Here is a 17,817-nt window from a genome sequence, read left to right as displayed (position 1 = left end):
GGTGGAGCCTTACTGCAGAATTGTAACAAGGAATACTGAGGGCGAGCTAGCAGATATTTTAAGCCCTGTTTTCATCTCTTTCATTTGTTTCTTCTCCAGTTCTATGTTTTAATTAAAAGAGTAAATTGAAACAGCCTGAATCTTTTACCATCAATGTTCTCAAGGGATGTCACACAGCCAATTGGGTTAAGAATAAGGCATCTAAAATATAATTTTCAGCCAGCTAGTCAGTGACTAGCACTCTGGCCCTGGATAAATCTCATAATCCCTTTGTAGCAGTTTCAATACTGGCAAAGTGTAAAGGCAAGTGTATCAGCTCATAGTTCCACTCACCAGAAATAAAGCTTCTCTAAAACAGCACTCACGACTAGGGGCTATTGGATTCACTCCAAACCCAATACTACAAAGGAGAAAAGTTCACAAGTCTTGGTGATCTATTTCAAATCACTATGCAAGGAATTTACTAACATTTAAGTGCTAATAGGGACAGTTAATAAAAGAATAATAAACATGCAATATCAAGCTAGCAATCAACTTATATGTATTTGTGGTGAATAGATTAACCATTTTGGCACACTGTCAAATTGACATTTTTCACTGTAATTTACTGATTTCTATGTAGGCAGTTTGTGATATATATAATTGCGAATAAGAATGTAGCTTTGAATGTCACATTGTATTTTGATTTAAATAGCTATGACCTTCATAAGATTGAATTACAGACACATTTTTCTTAAATGGACTCAAAACAAAACTAATATTAAAAAAACAAACACTATGGGTGCAGCGCACCAGCATGGCACATGTATACATATGTAACTTACCTGCACATTGTGCACATGTACCATAAAACCTAAAGTATAATAATAATAATAATAAAAGAAAAAAAAAATAAATAAATAAATAAAAAAAAAAAAACAAACACTATCAACAAACTAAAGGAAAAAAGTTACAACAAAGTATTCTCCCAAATTTATTGGCCTAGTGAAGCTGCACATGTAATGCTCAGACAGTCAGAACTTATATTTTCAAAATAATCTACACATATATGCTCATGTTTAATATATTAATGTAATAACTTCTAATGAGTAAAACTACACTATTATTCCTGAGTGGATTTTCTTATCTTAAGAGATGCATGTTGTAGAACTCTGAAGAACTGATATTAAAGCAGAGCTAGTTTGATTTCTATTCCTTTATCTCCTTTATCAATACTTAAAATAATTTTTACATACTGAATCATTTGTTTTCTTAGATAAAATTATATTTTTGCCTATTTGTTTTAGTGAGGAATAAACATGTATCTCAACCAGAACACCTACATATGTTTAACATATTTCTATAATTTGTACAGGACCAGAAATAAAAAAGATGTAAGGGAGCATAGGCATTATAAAAAAGAAGAAAATAAAAAAGAAAGAAAGAAAGAAAAAAAACAGAAACAGAAAGAAAGAAGGAAAGAAAGGAAGCAAGCAATAGGGGATGGGACAAGGAAATAAGTGAGAGGGAGAAATGTAGAACAGGTAAAGGAGGCCACGATTTCTGTTATGGATTCAAAATTTGTGTCACTTGAAAATGCTAAAATTCATATGTTGAGTCCTAATCCCCAGTGTGATGATATTTGGAGGTGAGATCTTTAGTAGGTAACTAAATGTAGATAAGGTCATGAGGGCTCAAGAAAGGATTGCTATATTTATCAGAACAGAAAGAGAGAGAGAGAAGAGCTTTCTCTCTCCCTGCCATGTGAGGACTCAGTGAGAAGGTGGCTGTCTGCAAGCCAGAAGAGGAACCTCATGGAGGAAGAAATTGGCCAACACTTTATCTTGGACTTCACATCCTCTAGAACTGTGAGAAATAGATGTCTGTAATTTAAACCATGGCATCTATTGCATTCTGTTGTAGCCATTCAAGCTGACTAAGACAATCCCTATCAAAAGAGATTTGCATTCGTATTTTAAATACTTTGAGTTAAGTCATTGTCTAATCTAGACAGGGTCTCCAAATCTAGAGACATTCTCCTGAGAAACAATATAGTTGTAAGTAAGTGAATGGATAAAGGAAAGGTGAAGAATTCATGCTTTAGTTCTAAGTCACGGGGTTCAGCAGACTGTGAGATGTCTTTATGTGTAAATTTTATCTCCACAGGTTTGACAACATAGACTCTAGGCTCTCACCACACAAACAAGTCAACTACTGCATATGCTAATTCTGTATATGCTACCTTTGGGGGGACTGTTCATATTCATCAAAGGGTAACTTGGTCATGCCTTCAAATTCTGTTAGATGCCACACTATAAAACAAACTTTCTCTGAACTCTCAGATTCAGATAAAGCATCCCACTTTCATGATTACCTAAAATATTGTACTTCTATGTGATATTATTTATTATAAAATGTTGTCAGTGTCTATTTACTTGTTTTTATCTCCAGTTCAATGGTAAGCTAAGTATTAATGCTACAAATAATGTTAGCAATAATATATATTTTATAATATGTAAAGCTCCTTATATGTGAAGCATAGTTCTTTATATAAATTATAATGCTAAATGCTTTACATTAATTTAATCCTTACAATAACCTTTGAAGTTAGGTGATATTATCCTTTTTTCATCATTAGACGGAGGGAGGCAAATAGAAATGGAAAGTTTTTCACAGGGCAGCTATTAAGTAATGAAACCAGAATTCACACACAGGAAAACTGGTACCAAAGACTTTGATCTTAACAATTATAATATTTTGTGTCATTATTTCTGCTCCAAGTTATAGCCCCAGTGTCTAGCACATAACTTGCACTCAATAGACACTGCTAAAAATTACTTGTTCTCATGTTTGCTAGTGCAAAACTATACAGAAAATGAATCTAGTATTTTCAGATATTTTAATTTTATTTTCAAAATCTTTATACTGACTCCAGTTAAATGAAATTGTTACATCAGCATTGGCCCTCATTCATTAACAATACATTATCTTCTCCCTGAATATATATTTCTGTTCTATTTACTTTGATAATTATCTAAACTAGAGGGCAAAGAAAAGAATATCAAAATAGCATCTTGTATAAAGTGGTATTCTGTATAATTGTGCCCATGATAACCTTCCTCTGAAAGAAAAGTCAAATCACAATATATTTAAAGTTCATTCATCCATCTAATAATACATAAATCAATTTAAAATATTGAATTTCTTCCATAAACCAGACACTGTGTTACACTTTGGAGGTATAATGGTCTGTTAGAAAAGCATAGTCTTTTCCCTTGTGAATCTTATTAGACTAGAGACACAAATAAGCATAAGTAATATTAAAAGATATACATGTTATTTGAAACCCTGGTAATACTCTGAAGAAAAATTACATGGAACAGAGGGAGCATAGGGCAGGGAACCCACCATTTGCTGTGAGACCAGGGAAAACCCTGATTCAGGAAGAAAAGTTAACAACAAAATCTTGTTGTTAACAACAACAAGGACTTTGTTAACAACAACAAAGTTAACAACAAAAAAGGACTTGGGGTAAAGCCTGGAAATACATCACCAAGAGCCTTAGAGGTTGTTGGTTTTCATTCCCAGAAAACCAGAAGAGAAATAATTAGTTTTTAGTCTGAAGATGGCATGACAAAATTTGTATTTTGAAAGAACCATTCTTTTCTCCAATGTGGAAAACTGATAATGTTGGAACATTTAGCGTGAAAGTAAAGCTATTAAGCACCAATTTCTATTTCCAGGAGAGAGATGTATTAGTCTGTTTTCACACTGCTGATAAAGACATACCTGAGACTAGGCAATTTACAAAGGAAAAAGGTGTAATGGAGAACTCACATATCCGCATGGCTTGGGAAGCCTCACGATCATGGCAGAAGGCAAGGAGGAACAAGTCATATTTTACGTGGATGGTGGCAGGTGAAAAGAGAGCTTGTGCAGGCAAACTCTCTCTTTTAAAGCCATCAAATGTCGTGATAACTTATTCACTATCTCCAGAACAGCTCAGGAAAGACCCACTGCCGGGATTCAGTTATCTCCCACTGGGTCCCTCACACAACTCTGGGAATTATGGGAGCTAAAAGATGAGATTTGGGTGAGGACACAAAGCCAAATTGTATCAGGAGATTATGTAAATGCTAAGTTTATTGAACTTTTATTGACATTTTATAGGCCTATCAAATTATGAATATACTTAATCTTCAAATAACTGTTATTATTAATTTAATTTTTATAAATGAGGAAACTGAAGGAAGAGGTTATATAACTTGCCTGATATCAATTTAGGCACCATGCAGTGGTGTCTCTTTCAAAACATTTTGGGTCAGTGTCTTGGGAGTAAACATAGAAACTAGGAATTTACTCACGAGTAATTTACGAGGTAAGACACAGTAGACTTACAGTAATTTTGGGAAGCTCTGGAGGAAGACAGTGGGGAAGAAGTGTAAAGATGACTGCTAGGTTTCTTACTGATGCACTAGACATGAATGTTCCCATTCGCTAAGTTGGGGAAGAAGACCCAATCTTCCAGAGAAAATAAAAACTTCATTTTGGGACATACTGTCTTTGGATGATTTTGAGATATTTAAGGTGGCATACCATGTGAGAATTGAGTGCAAATTTTTGTAAGTAATAGGTGAGATCTGTTTAAAAAAAAAAAAGGAAGGCCCTAAGTAATTGGGGTACCAATTGGGAACCATCAGAAGCTGTTGCAAACGACAATGACAGAGGTGCGATTCTGTTGGAAACAAGAATATCCAGAGAAGTGGAATTATGCCTATGTCTTTAGAAGCTTCAAGATTTAAAGGTAAAGCTGTGTGCTTTAAAAAAAATGCATAAAGGATGGCTACAGTTATAGGGAAAATTCAGGTAATTATGGATAGAGTATGTTTCTATACAGAGGCACTAAAGTGTGTAGAATGAGGATATAAAGTCAAGTTATGTAAGACAAAATACATTTTTAAATTTGAAGTAATAGAAGTATGCTGACCCTAATGAGAACCTTTTTAGTGTAGTGACAGAGACAAAGGCAAGGAAAGTTGGGAAATTGGTGTCAGGTGAGAAAATTGAAACAGAGAATATGGGGAACATTTAGGCTCTTAAGAGAATGGTCAGAGTAACAGTAAGAGGGGGAATAGATTTGAAGGCACATGCTTGATTTTTTTTTATTATAAGAAAGATATGCTGCATTTAAAATTTAAATATGAAGAATCAAGTTGCCAAGGCAAGATTGAATACAGAAGAGAGGTTGGGGAGTCAATATCATTCAGGTTACTAGAGGACTTGGAAAGATATGATCCTGTTGTTTATGAGGAAGGTCACTTCCTTGATCATAATGACATTAAATGATAACTATGCCTATGTTTAAAATATAGAGTGAATCACAAAAAAAATTACTTTGGTCACTACAATTACATTAGGAAAGTGTTTTGCTTTTTAAATATAAATCAATTCTATAGCCTTGTCAAGTGAATATATTTGAACGAATACTCGGGAGAGCTCTACATTTGAAAAGTTATCTTCTAAATTGTATTGAAAGCTAGCTTATTTCTGGTTCCAGATCTTTGAGGAATTGCCATACTGTCTTCCACAATGGTTGAACTAATTTACATTCCAACCAATAGTGTAAAATCTATCCTATTTCTCCACACCCTCACCAGCATCTATTTTTTTCTTGAATTTTTAATGGTTACCATTCTGACTGTCGTAGATGGTATCTCATCGTGGTTTTGATTTGCACTTCTCTAATGATCAATGATGTTGAGGTTTTTTTCATATGTTTGTTGGCTTTTTTTCATGTTTGTTGGCCAATTAAATGTTTTCTTTTGAGAAGTGTCTGTTCATATCCTTTGCCCGCTTTTCGATGAGGTTGGTTTTTTTTTTTTCTTGTAAGTTTGTTTAAGTTCCTTGTAAATTCTAGATATTAAGCTTTTGTCAGATGGGTAGGTTGCAAAAATCTTCTCCTATTCTGCAGGTTGCCTGTTTTCTCTGATGATAGTTTCTTCTGTTGAGCAGAATCTCTTTAGTTTAATTATATCCCATTTGTCAATTTTGGCTTTTGTTGTTATTGCTTTTGGCGTTTTCATCATGAAGTCTTTGCCCATGCCTATGTCCTGAATGGTATTGCCTAGGTTTTCTTCTAGCGATTTTATGGTTTTTGGTTTTACATTTAAGTCCATAATCCATCTTGAGTTAATTTTTGTATAAGGTGTAAGGAAGGGGCCCAGTTTCAGTTTTCTGATACCATTTGACCCAGCAATCTCATTATTGGGTATATATCTGATATGGTTTGACTGTGTCCCCACCCAAAACTCATCTTGAATTCCCACAGATGTGTGAGAGACCAGTAGGAGGTAACTGAATCATGGGGGCAAGTCTTTACTGTGCTGTTCTCATGATAGTAAATAAGTCTCATGGCATCTGATTGTTTTAAAAAGGGGAGTTTACCTGCACAAGCTCTCTTCTCTTGTTTGCTGCCATGTGAGACATGCCTTTCACTTCCTGCCATGATTGTGAGGCCTCCACAGCCACGTGGAACTGTAAGTCCATTAAATCTCTTTCTTTTGTAAATTGCCCAATCTCAGGCATGTCTTTATCAGCAGTGTGAAACAGACTAATAAAGTAAATTGGTACCAGAAGAGTGGGGTGTTGCTGAAAAGATATCAAAAATGTGGAAGCAACTTTGGAACTGGGTCACAGGCAGAGGTTGGAACAGTTTGGAGGGCTTAGAAGATGACAGGAAAATGTGGGAAAGTTTGGAACTTCTGAGAGACTTGTTAAAGGGCTTTAAACAAAATGCTGATAGTGATATGGACAATGAAGTTCAGTTTGAGATGTCACAGATGGAGATGAGGAACTTGTTGGGAACTGGAGCAAAGGTGACCCTTGTTATGTTTTAGCAAAGAGACTGGCAGCATTTTGACCCTGCCCTAGATATTTGTAGAACTTTGAACTTGAGAGAGATTATTAAGCTATCTGGCAGAAGGAATTTCTAAAGAGCAAAGCACTCAAGAGGTGACTTGTGTGCTGTTAAAGGCATTCAGTTCTATAAGGGAAATAGAGCATAGAAGTTCAGAAAATTTGCAGCCTGACAATACAATAGAAAAGAAAATCTCATTTTCCAAGGAGAAATTTAAGCTGGCTGCAGAAATTTGCATAAGTAACGAGGAGCCGAATGATCCCAAGATGATAGGGAAAATGTCTCCAAGGCACGTCAGAAGTCTTCACAGCAGCCCCTCCCATTATAGACCTGGAGGCCTAGGAGGAAAAAATAATATCCTTGGCTGGGCCCAGGGTCCCTGTGCTGTGTGCAGACTGGGGACTTGGTGCCCTGCATCCCAGCCACTCCAGCCATGGCTGAAAGGGGCCAATGTAGAGCTTGGGCCATGGCTTCACAGGATGCAAGCCCCAAGCCTTGGCAGCTTCCATGTGGTGTTGAACCTGAGAGTGCACAGAGTCAAAAATTGAGGTTTGGGAACCTCTGCCTAGATTTTCAGAGGATGTATGGGAATGGCTAGATGCCCAGGCAGAAATTGGCTGCAGGGGTAAGGCCCTCATGAAGAACCTTTACTAGGGAGTGTTAAAGGGAAATGTGGGATTGAAGACCCCATGCAGAGTCCCTACTTGGACATTGACTAGTGGAGCTGTGAGAAGAGAGCCACCACTTTCCAGCTCCCAGAATATGGTAGATCCACCAACAGCTTGCACTGGGCACCTGGAAAAGCCACAGACACTCCATGCCAGCTTGTGAAATCAGCCAGGTGGGGCTATACCGTTCAAAGTCACAGAGGTGGAGCTGCCCAAGACAATGGGAACCCAACACTTGCATCAGCATGACCCAGATGTGAGACATGCAGTACAAGGAAATCATTTGTTCTTTAAGATTTGCCTGCCCTGCTGGATTTCAGACTTGCTTGGGGCCTGTAATCCCTTTGCTTTGGCCAATTTCTCGCATTTGAAGTGGCTGTATTTACCCAATGCCTATAACCCCATTGAATCTAGGAAGTAACTAACTTTCTTTTGATTTTACGTGCTCAAAGGCAAAATAGACTTGCCCTGTCTTGGATGAGACTTTGAATTGTGGACTTTTGAGTTAGTGATGAAATGAATTAAGACTTTGGGGGACTGTTGGGGTGGCATGATTGGTTTTGAAATGTGAGGGCATGAGATTTGGGAGAGGCCAGGGGTGTAATGATATGGTTTGACTCTCTCCCTGCCCAAATCTCATCTTGAATTTCCATGTGTTGTGGGAGGGACTCAGTAGGAGGTAATTGAATCATGGGAGCAGGTCTTTCCTCTGTTGTTCTCGTGATAGTGAATAAGTCTCATGACAGCTGATCATTTTAAAAAGGGAAGTTTTCCTGCACAAGCTCTCTTGTCTGCTGCCATGTGACACATGCCTTTCACCTTCCACCATGATTGTGAGGCCTCTACAGCCACAGGAAACTATAAGTCCATTAAAGTCTTTCTTTTGTAAATTGCCCAATCTCTGGTATGTTTTTATCAGCAGCTTGAAAATGGACTAATACGATACCCAAAGGAATATAAATTATTCTACTATAAAGACACGTGCACTGTATATTTACCCAGTACTATTTATAACAGCCAAGTCATAGAACCAACACAAATGCTCATAAATGATAGATTGGATAAAGAAAATGTGGTATATATACACCATGGAATCTATTCAGTCATAAAAAGAAATGGGATCATGTCCTTTGCAGAGACATGGATGAAGCTGGAAGCCATCATCATTAGCAAACTAACACTAGAACAGGAAACCAAACACCATATGTTCTCACCAAAGTGGGAATTGAACAATGAGAACACATGGACACAGGGAGGGGAACAACACACACCAGGGCCTGTTAGAGGGTGCAGGGGAGTGAGGGGAGGGAATTTAGAGGATGGTTCAATAGGTGCAGCAAACCACCATGGTGCAGATATACCTAGGTAAAATACCGGCCTGTTCTTCACATGTATACTGGAACTTAAAGGAAAATTAAAAAGAAAAAATCTAGCTTAGAGAGATGTGTAAGGAGACCAGTACTTGGCGGAAAAGAACATGAAGTTGTGGCATGAGTTCAGACAGTAAAACCTTTACAGCATATATCTAGCCTGTTCAAGTGACATTTTAAGAGCAAATTCAAATCACATTGATTTCCACCATGAAGAGTAAGCAAAATACTTGGAAATCAAAGCTTTGAAGTTGTCATGTTTCTTTGTCCCAAATAAAATAGCAGCCACTTTCATCTAGGGATTTTATATACAGACCTTGAAAATTTATTGCACTGGAGCCTCGGCTAGAAGAATGGGGAGTGTGCTTAGTTTCATGCCTGCCATTTACAATGCTTTTGCTTGTTTGTTTGCTTATTATTTGCATATTTTTTTACGTATTGGTCTATAACACCCATATGAACTAGCTTCTCTTTAACTAATGGTCTTATAATGAGTAGTCTGCTTGGTTGATCTATGAAGATAGGCTGAGAAAAATTTGCATAAATGAGTTCCTTAATTGATGTTGCTTAAAAATCCATTCAGCAATAATGTAGCTTCGGAAGAATGGTACGAAATTTGTTCAACAGATTTGCTAACCTAAAATGAGAAGCCATGTGATTTTACAAGATAAAAACAGATAGATACCTGGTATATTACCTATGAATCTAAAATAAAACCGAAGCACCAAATTTCTTATATAATGAACAAAATAAATAATGGAAAGACCCTAACAAACTAGATTTCCTTGCAATTTTATAAATATTTTCGGAGCCTGATGACATTGCAACTGATAATAAAATATGTTTTAAAGGTTCATATAAAACTTTATTATTTTGATTTAAAAATATACAAATGGACTTTTTTCACCAAGATTGTTATAAGCCAAAAAGGCCTTTAAATATAGATCATAAAATAATAGTTCTCTGGAAAAATACTTGCAGAAAACACATGTACAATGAATGTTCTACTATTTGAATTTTTTCTATTTCTTTAGAAATGACCAAGAGATTCAGTATGTCTACAAAATGTTTTCAGTATTGAATTCTTATATTTTTAGTTTATTTTTCTATTGAATACATGACAAGTAATGCTGATTTGATAGATTTTTTGAAGGTTTTCTAAATATTTCCATAATGATTTATTAGAAACACCCTTTGTTTTCCAAATCATAATTCATCTAGTATTTAATAACATGATTTTTCTAGTATTTGAGGAAATAACTATCAAAGTGAAATTAACAAATACAGATTGAGAGCAAACATATAGAAAATTCACATTGTGGCTAATGGGATTATAAGAGAGTATGAGGTAGCCCACTACATGTGGGTCATATGAGTCTTTGTGTTTCATAAACTTTTTCAGTATTTTTTTAAATTTCAACTTTTATATTAGATATAAAGGGTACATGGCCAGGTTTGTTACATGAGTATATTGCACCCTGGTGGTGAGCATAGTACTCTATGGATAGCTTTTCAACACCCCACTCTGTCTTTCCCTACTCTAGTAGGCTGTAGTATTCATTGTTCTTATGTTTATGTTCATAGGTGCTCAATGTTTCGCTCCCACTTAAAAGTGAGAGCATGCAATGTTTAGTTTTCTGTTTCTAAGTTGATTTGCTTAGGATTTGGCCTCCAGCTTCATCTATGTTGTGGCAAAGAATATACCATTCTTTTTACGGCTGGGTAGTATTGCATGGTGTATATGGGCCACGTTACCTTTGTCTGACCCACCATTGATAAACACTATAAGCACTTAAGTTGATGTCATACCTTTGGTATTGTGAATGGCACCACAATGAACATATGAGTGCATATACCTTTTTGGTATAATGATATATTTTCTTTTTTATTGCCACACTATTGAAAAGAATCAGTATGTTTAAATAAGAAACAGGAATGTCTGAATCCAGTAAGTCAGTCTCACGGAAATTTATTCTTCCACACATTAGCAAGTAAGTTTATTAATAATACATGTCCTGCAAAGGCAGTAAAAGTATGTAGATTAGGAGAGGGAAGAGTTATGAATACTTATTGACAGTGAAACTTCTCATGAATGTTTTGGTAAGACCCAATGTGCATTTTTATCAAAGTAAAATAATTAAGACATGCTAATATCCATTGCTAATAAAAAGAGAAGGTACACTCAATAACGTAAGTATCAAACAGTACTTATGATTTCTCTTGGCATCAAATAAATTAACATATTCATCCACTATTTTAAAGTGATATCTAAATTTCTTTAACAATGTGGAGTGATGTAAGATCTTTGAATGTTTTTCAAAGTATTGCTATATTTAGTATAGCAATCAGTATAGAAAATCAGACAAAATATAAAAGTAGAGGAGAAAGAAAGTTAAACATTTATTATTATGTAATCTAGACAATGAATAGATTTGGTTTTTTAAAGGATTTTTCAATCTATCCATCTGACAAAGCTCTAATATCCAGAGTCTACAAGGAACTTAAATAAAGTTACAAGGAAAAGAAAACAACTAACTCCATTAAAAAGGGGGCAAAGAACATGAGCAGACACTTCTCAAAAGAAGACATACATTTGGCTAACAAACATATGAAAAAATATCTCAGCATCACTGATAATTAGAGAAATGCAAATCAAAACTACGATGAGATACAATATCGTGCCAGGCAGAATGATGATTATTAAAAAGTCAAAAAACAATAGACGCTGGCTAGGTTGTGGAGAAAAAGCACAATTTTACACTTTTGGTTGGAGTGTAAATTAGTTCAACCACTTTGGAAGACAGTGTAGCAATTTCTCAGAGATCTAGAGGCAGATATATCATATGACCCAGCAATCTCCTTACTGGGTATATACCTAAAGGAATATAAATCATTCTATTTGAAGATACATGCACACGTGTGTTCATTGCCACACTAGTCACAATAGCAAAGACATAGAATCAACTCAAATGTCCATCAGTGATAGACTGGATAAAGAAAATGTGGTACATATACACCACGGAATACTATGCAGCCATAAAATAGAAACCAAACATGACATGTTATCGCTTATAAGTGGGGGCGGAATGATGAGAACACATGGACACATGGTGGGGAAAAACACACACTGGGCCCCATGGGGTAGGGGTAGGGGGAGGGGAAGAATCAGGAAGAGTAGCTAATGGGTGCTGGGCTTAACACCTAGGTGATGGATAATATGTGCAACAAACCACTATGACACATATTTACCTGTGTAACAAACCTGCATATTCTGCACATGTGCTTCTGAACTTAAAATTAAAATTGAAGATGAAAGAAGGAAAATAAATGGTTTTGACAGAATGGCTAAATACATACAACTGACATATCTTAGAATTATTAAAATGTTGACTATAATCTTAGAAGTGACATTATGAAAAATTTATTCAAATTGGTTGAGACAGGAACACAGTCACAAAGACTGACTGAAAAATGACACAATGTTTAACGATAAATGGCACTGTGTCAAAGTGTCAAATTTATGTGAAGTCCTCCAATTGAGAACCCACAGAATCTGTAATATTTTCAGATATATTGAAAATTTTCACGTGATGCAGAAGAGAATAAACAAAAATAATTACAAAGAAATAAACTGCTAACTGTGGTTTTTAGTATACTAAAAATTCATAAATCATTTGGATATATTGAGGGCTGTATCATTTTATTTACCAGTTTTCTCTTTCTTATTTTTATCTTCTCAGACACTTAAACACATCAGCAAAACTCTTCACCAATTTAAATTTTCATTAAAACGTACAAAGAGAATGTTACAATAACTTGACCTCACAACTTATGTTTTTACACTTAAATGATAACATTGATTTAAAAGTACTATGCTTTGTATTCTTTTCATTCATTGTGTATTAGTGGGCAGGAGAAGAAACATATCACAGAACAAATAAATTATTATAAACCTAGTTATATTTATAAAATTTACTATCCTTGAATATTTATAAATTAGTTATTATATCTAAAATCTATGACTATTAGCAAAATAACAATCTAAAAGAAAAAAATAGCTAAAGTTATTCATTAGCAAAAAATTGTTAAGAAATAAAAGGATGTTTCCTTTGTTCTTCCTAATATTATTTTTCTTTTACATTTTTTATTTAAAAATATTACTGGAAATAAGTTTCTTGCATTTTTTAAAGGGGGTTTTGTTTTTTTTAACTCTCTCTCAAACTCTCATATTTTTTTGATTTCATGATTTCTGTCCTAATTTTTATATCTTTTTTACACCTCAGCTAGTTAATTTAGATTTATTTTGTTGTACTTTTATTGACTTCCTCTGTAGAATATACTATACCTTTATTTTGATATAGAATTTATAAAAATAAATTTAAATTATCAGTAATATCTCTAATTACTACTCTAGTTTTATTCCACCTGCTTTGACACATAGTATTAATACCATTCAGTTTGAATTTTTTTTTTTTTTTTTTTTTTTTGAGACAGAGTCTCACTCTGCTGCCTAGACTGGAGTGCAGTTGCACAATCTTGGTTCACTGCAACCTCCGCCTCCTGGGTTCAAGCCATTCTCCTGTCTCAGCCTTCCAAGTAGCTGGGATTACAGTTGTGTGCCACCATGCCCAGCTAATTTTTGTATTCTTAGTAGAGACGGGGTTTCACCATGTTGGTCAGACTGGTCTTGAACTCTTGACCTCGTGATCCGCCCACCTCAGTCTCCCAAATTGCTGGGATTACAGGTGTGAGCCACCATGCCTGGCCTCAGTTTTAAATTTTTTAAAATTTTTAGTGTGATTCCCTTTCTATGCCTAAATAATATTGAGCTTAATTTAAAAATGAAACAAAAATAAACATTTGTATTTTATATATGTGTATATATATATCTAATTTCTAATTTGGTTAAAATATTGTTTTCAAAAATAGAATGTGTTTTACTATTATTCTTTGAAGTTTATTGAAACTTCTTTGTGTCTATATTGTCAAATTAATTAAAGGTTTTTATGTACATGATATTGTTTGGCTGTGTCCCCACCCAAATCTTATCTCAAATTTTAATCTGAATTGTAATCCCCACATGTTGGGGGAGGCATCTGGTGAGAGGTGACTGGATCATGGGGGTGAATTCCCCCATGCTGTTATCATGATAGTGAGTGAGTTCTCATGAGACCTGATGGTTTCATAAGGGATTCTTCCTCCTTTTTGCTCTCTTTCTCTCTCTGTCACACCTGTCGCCATGTAAGAAGTGTCTGCTTCCCCTTCTGCTATGATTGTAAGTTTCCTTAGGCTTCCCCAGCCATGTGGAACTGTCAGTTAATTAAACCTCTTTTCTTTGCAAATTACTCAGTTTTTGGCAGTTCTTTACAGCAGTGTAGCAGTGTGAGAATGGACTAATACAGGAAACGCAACAATGCACTTTTTACATTTTGTATAAATATGTATTCATTTAGTTTGTTAATTTTTTATTTGCATAATCTTGATTACTAACATTTTCTGCTTGACCTATACATAGCTATTTGTTAATATTTTTGTAATTAATTTCATTAATGATTAATGCAATAGCATAAATATTTATTTAATTGGTTTACTGTTATGTATTTATTTCCTTTTTCTTTTTAAGTTTCGATATATTCCTTTTGTTCCCATTGTTAGTTTAAAATTTTACAATGGCAAAAAAAGAACTGGAATGGGCTTGTAATCTTTCTTTTGAACAGAGACAGCTAACGAGTAAAAAGTGACTCAGTCAAATCCCTTTTAAACATGTTAATAACCAGACCTTTTCTAAAAATACTTAGAATGCTTACTAGAAAAATACTCATGCATATATCTTGCCTATGAATTGTGAGCACGATATACCTGTTCTCTCTAGGCCACTTATTGTGAACACAACAAAGCAAAACAAAACTTCGACTCATAAATTTGTAGGGGTTTATGATGGTTGGATGGATAACGAACAAAAATAATATAAGTTTTATAAGCAATGGAATATAAAATAAATATGCTCCATACTCACATGGTACCCTTTATAAGTGATGATTCCACATGAATTGGTTTGAATGAACCTTGCATGTCAAATCCAATTTGAAATGAATTCCAATTTTGGACCAGGGTCTCTGGGAATCAGATTCGACAATCTGACCTTTTGTGTTACTACATACTCTTATTAACATTTTTGGTAAAATGTATTTTCCAAATATACTTTATAATATAATGGCATATGCTTTTCAACTATTATAGGAACATTTCAAAAACAAATCTTCCTTTCCAGTTGGATGCTTCCTCAAAAAGGCAGTTTAATGTATTTTACTTTCTTACTCTTCAACCTATTCACCTCCGGTCTACTCTCTCCTCCTTCCACCAATATGTTTTGTGTAATTGATTTAAATCTTTGGTGTTAGAAGATATTTGAAACTTATTACACATATCTAATCATATTTAAATTATTTTAAACAATAAAAATGTGCAATGTATTTCCATTTTTTTTTACAATTTTCCTTTATCTCAATCTTTTGTTTAGAATATGTTAGAATATATAGTTCTTTCAAATACAGGAGTGGAGTACTGTTGGTATTTTTACATGCCTTCATTTTTTTTGACTTGACAGAGAAATTATTTCATGATTGGCTGTTGCTTTCAGAATTCTACTCCTCTAATCTATTATATTATAATTTATTTGTTCACACTGATGGAAATAAGAAATCCAATTTCAACAGGATTTTCTTTCTTCTAAATCTATCATTTTTCTTTTGTCTAGAATATTTTACATTCTCAAAGTATTTCTTAATGCTTAAATTTATAATTTTTACTAAGATATTGATGTGTGGGTATTTAATAACTTACTATAGGATTCTAGCAAGTTATAAAATCTGCAAATCAAGCCATTCTTTATCTCAGATAAATATTCTATTGTTCACTAATAGTTATTATCATCATGTTTTGTTTTTCTTTGGGAATTCCTATTATTTACATTATAGATCAGATCCATCTTCCAAGTCTCTTACATAATTTTCTATTTTTCTCAATATTACCAAATAATTTTTTTCTGTTTTTATTCTAATTGGGCATCCAGCAGTTCCATTACTCAGTATATAGACAGCTTTTCTGGTCAATATTGACAAGTATTTTTATGTTTTATTTAAAATTTTCTCAGAGGTCTACTATAAATTTAATAGATTTCATATTTTCTACTTCCTTCAATATAATTAAGTATCTACTACTCCCTTTAATAAATATGCACTATGACTTTCTTTCATCAAATTTGTGACTCATTTTAGGAGAGTTGTTATTTTATGGTATCTCAGTGTTTGCAAAGATCTAGGTATTAAAATCTTCCTAATCAAAATTGTAAGTGTTCAAAAACAGAAACACAGTTTCTAGTTTTCTGTGCTTATCAAGAAATTTGTATCCTGTTTTGAGAAATAAATCTGTTCTGCATTTAGCTCCCTAGAGTCTTAGATTCATTATTTCACTCAAGAAGTTTGGGCACAAGTTCTTCTAACAGAAAGCTGCTATACAAGTGAAACCAGAACATCTGGATGACTTTTCTAGGTACATAGAAGGCAAATTAAGTCTTCTTTTGGCCTTTGGAAGACTTATGTGTATTGAAAACTTTAAAAAAAAAGATACTATATTTTCCTATCAGAGCTGAGAAGCAAAATAATAAAACCCAAAAAATATTTAGCCTCTTGTATGGCATTGAGAAGAAATATGCTTCATATGTCTTCTCTGTCCTTGAGAGTCTGCAGAATGTGGTGGTGAAATAATATGGACTTTAGATTGAGATATTGAAGATTATGGGGATTCTGTTTTGCCCTGCATGGGTTTTGAGTATACATTTTTGCCTTCTTTCCACACTGTACTTTTGGCTGCATAGATTTCAAGCCTTTCAAATATCTTAATAGAGAGAGTGATTGCAAGATTGAAGAAGGCCTCTTTTGTATAGTAGTCATTTAACTCCTAAATATTGAGAGAGATGGGATTTTTTGGCTCTTTAAAGTCTGCATTATAGCTCTCCTGCCTCTAATGTAGCCCAAGAAAACAATAAGTGTCCTGAAGAGAAAGCTTTTGCCAGGTTTTTGGGCCTCTTCATATTTCTCATATGTTAGACTATGTGACAAATCTGTTATTTTTGCCTTTCCTTTTCTTCCTAATACAATGTGCCTTTTTTTAAATCTAGTTAATTTTAAATTATTTTCTTTATTTCTCTCTTTAAAAAAAAAAAAAGATTAGGTGTGTTAAGGAATAAATTTTCCTCCATCACAAGCTTAAATATTGATGTCTAACTCTCAGTACCCTAGAAGGTGACCTTATTTGGAGACAATATCTTTAAGCAGGCAATTAAATTCAAATGAGGTCATCAGGATGGGTGTAATCCAATATGACTAGTGTTCCTATAAGAAGAGAAAACTGAGACCAAGACATGTACAGAGAAGAGACAATGTGAAGACACAGGGAGAAAATGCCCATCTGCAAGCCTGGATCAGTCTCATCACAGCCCTCAGAAAAGGAACCAATCCTGCTGAAACCTCATTGTTAGGTTTCCAGTGTTCAGAACCGTGAGAAGACAAATTTTTTTAAAGCCACCCAGTCTGTGGTATTTTGTTATGACAGTTTTCACAAATTAATACAAAGTATTTTGATGCAATTTTCTTCCTGTGTATTTTGCATGGGTTTTGTTAAGTGTCTTGGATATTTGTTTGTATTTTTCACCAAACTTGCAAATATTTGGCCATTGCTTTTTTTTTTTTAATATGTTTGTCCATACTGGCATGTAAGGATCTTGGGAGTTGTTATAGATTGAATGGTTTTGTCACCCTTAAAATTCATATATATCAGCCTAATCTCCAATGTGATGGCATTTGAAAGTGGAGCCTTTGGAAAA

The sequence above is a fragment of the Pongo pygmaeus genome, chromosome 15 (genome assembly GCF_028885625.2).
Source record: "Pongo pygmaeus isolate AG05252 chromosome 15, NHGRI_mPonPyg2-v2.0_pri, whole genome shotgun sequence".
In the NCBI taxonomy this organism is placed as follows: Eukaryota; Metazoa; Chordata; class Mammalia; order Primates; family Hominidae; genus Pongo; species Pongo pygmaeus.
Note: the sequence above shows the minus strand (reverse complement) of the source record.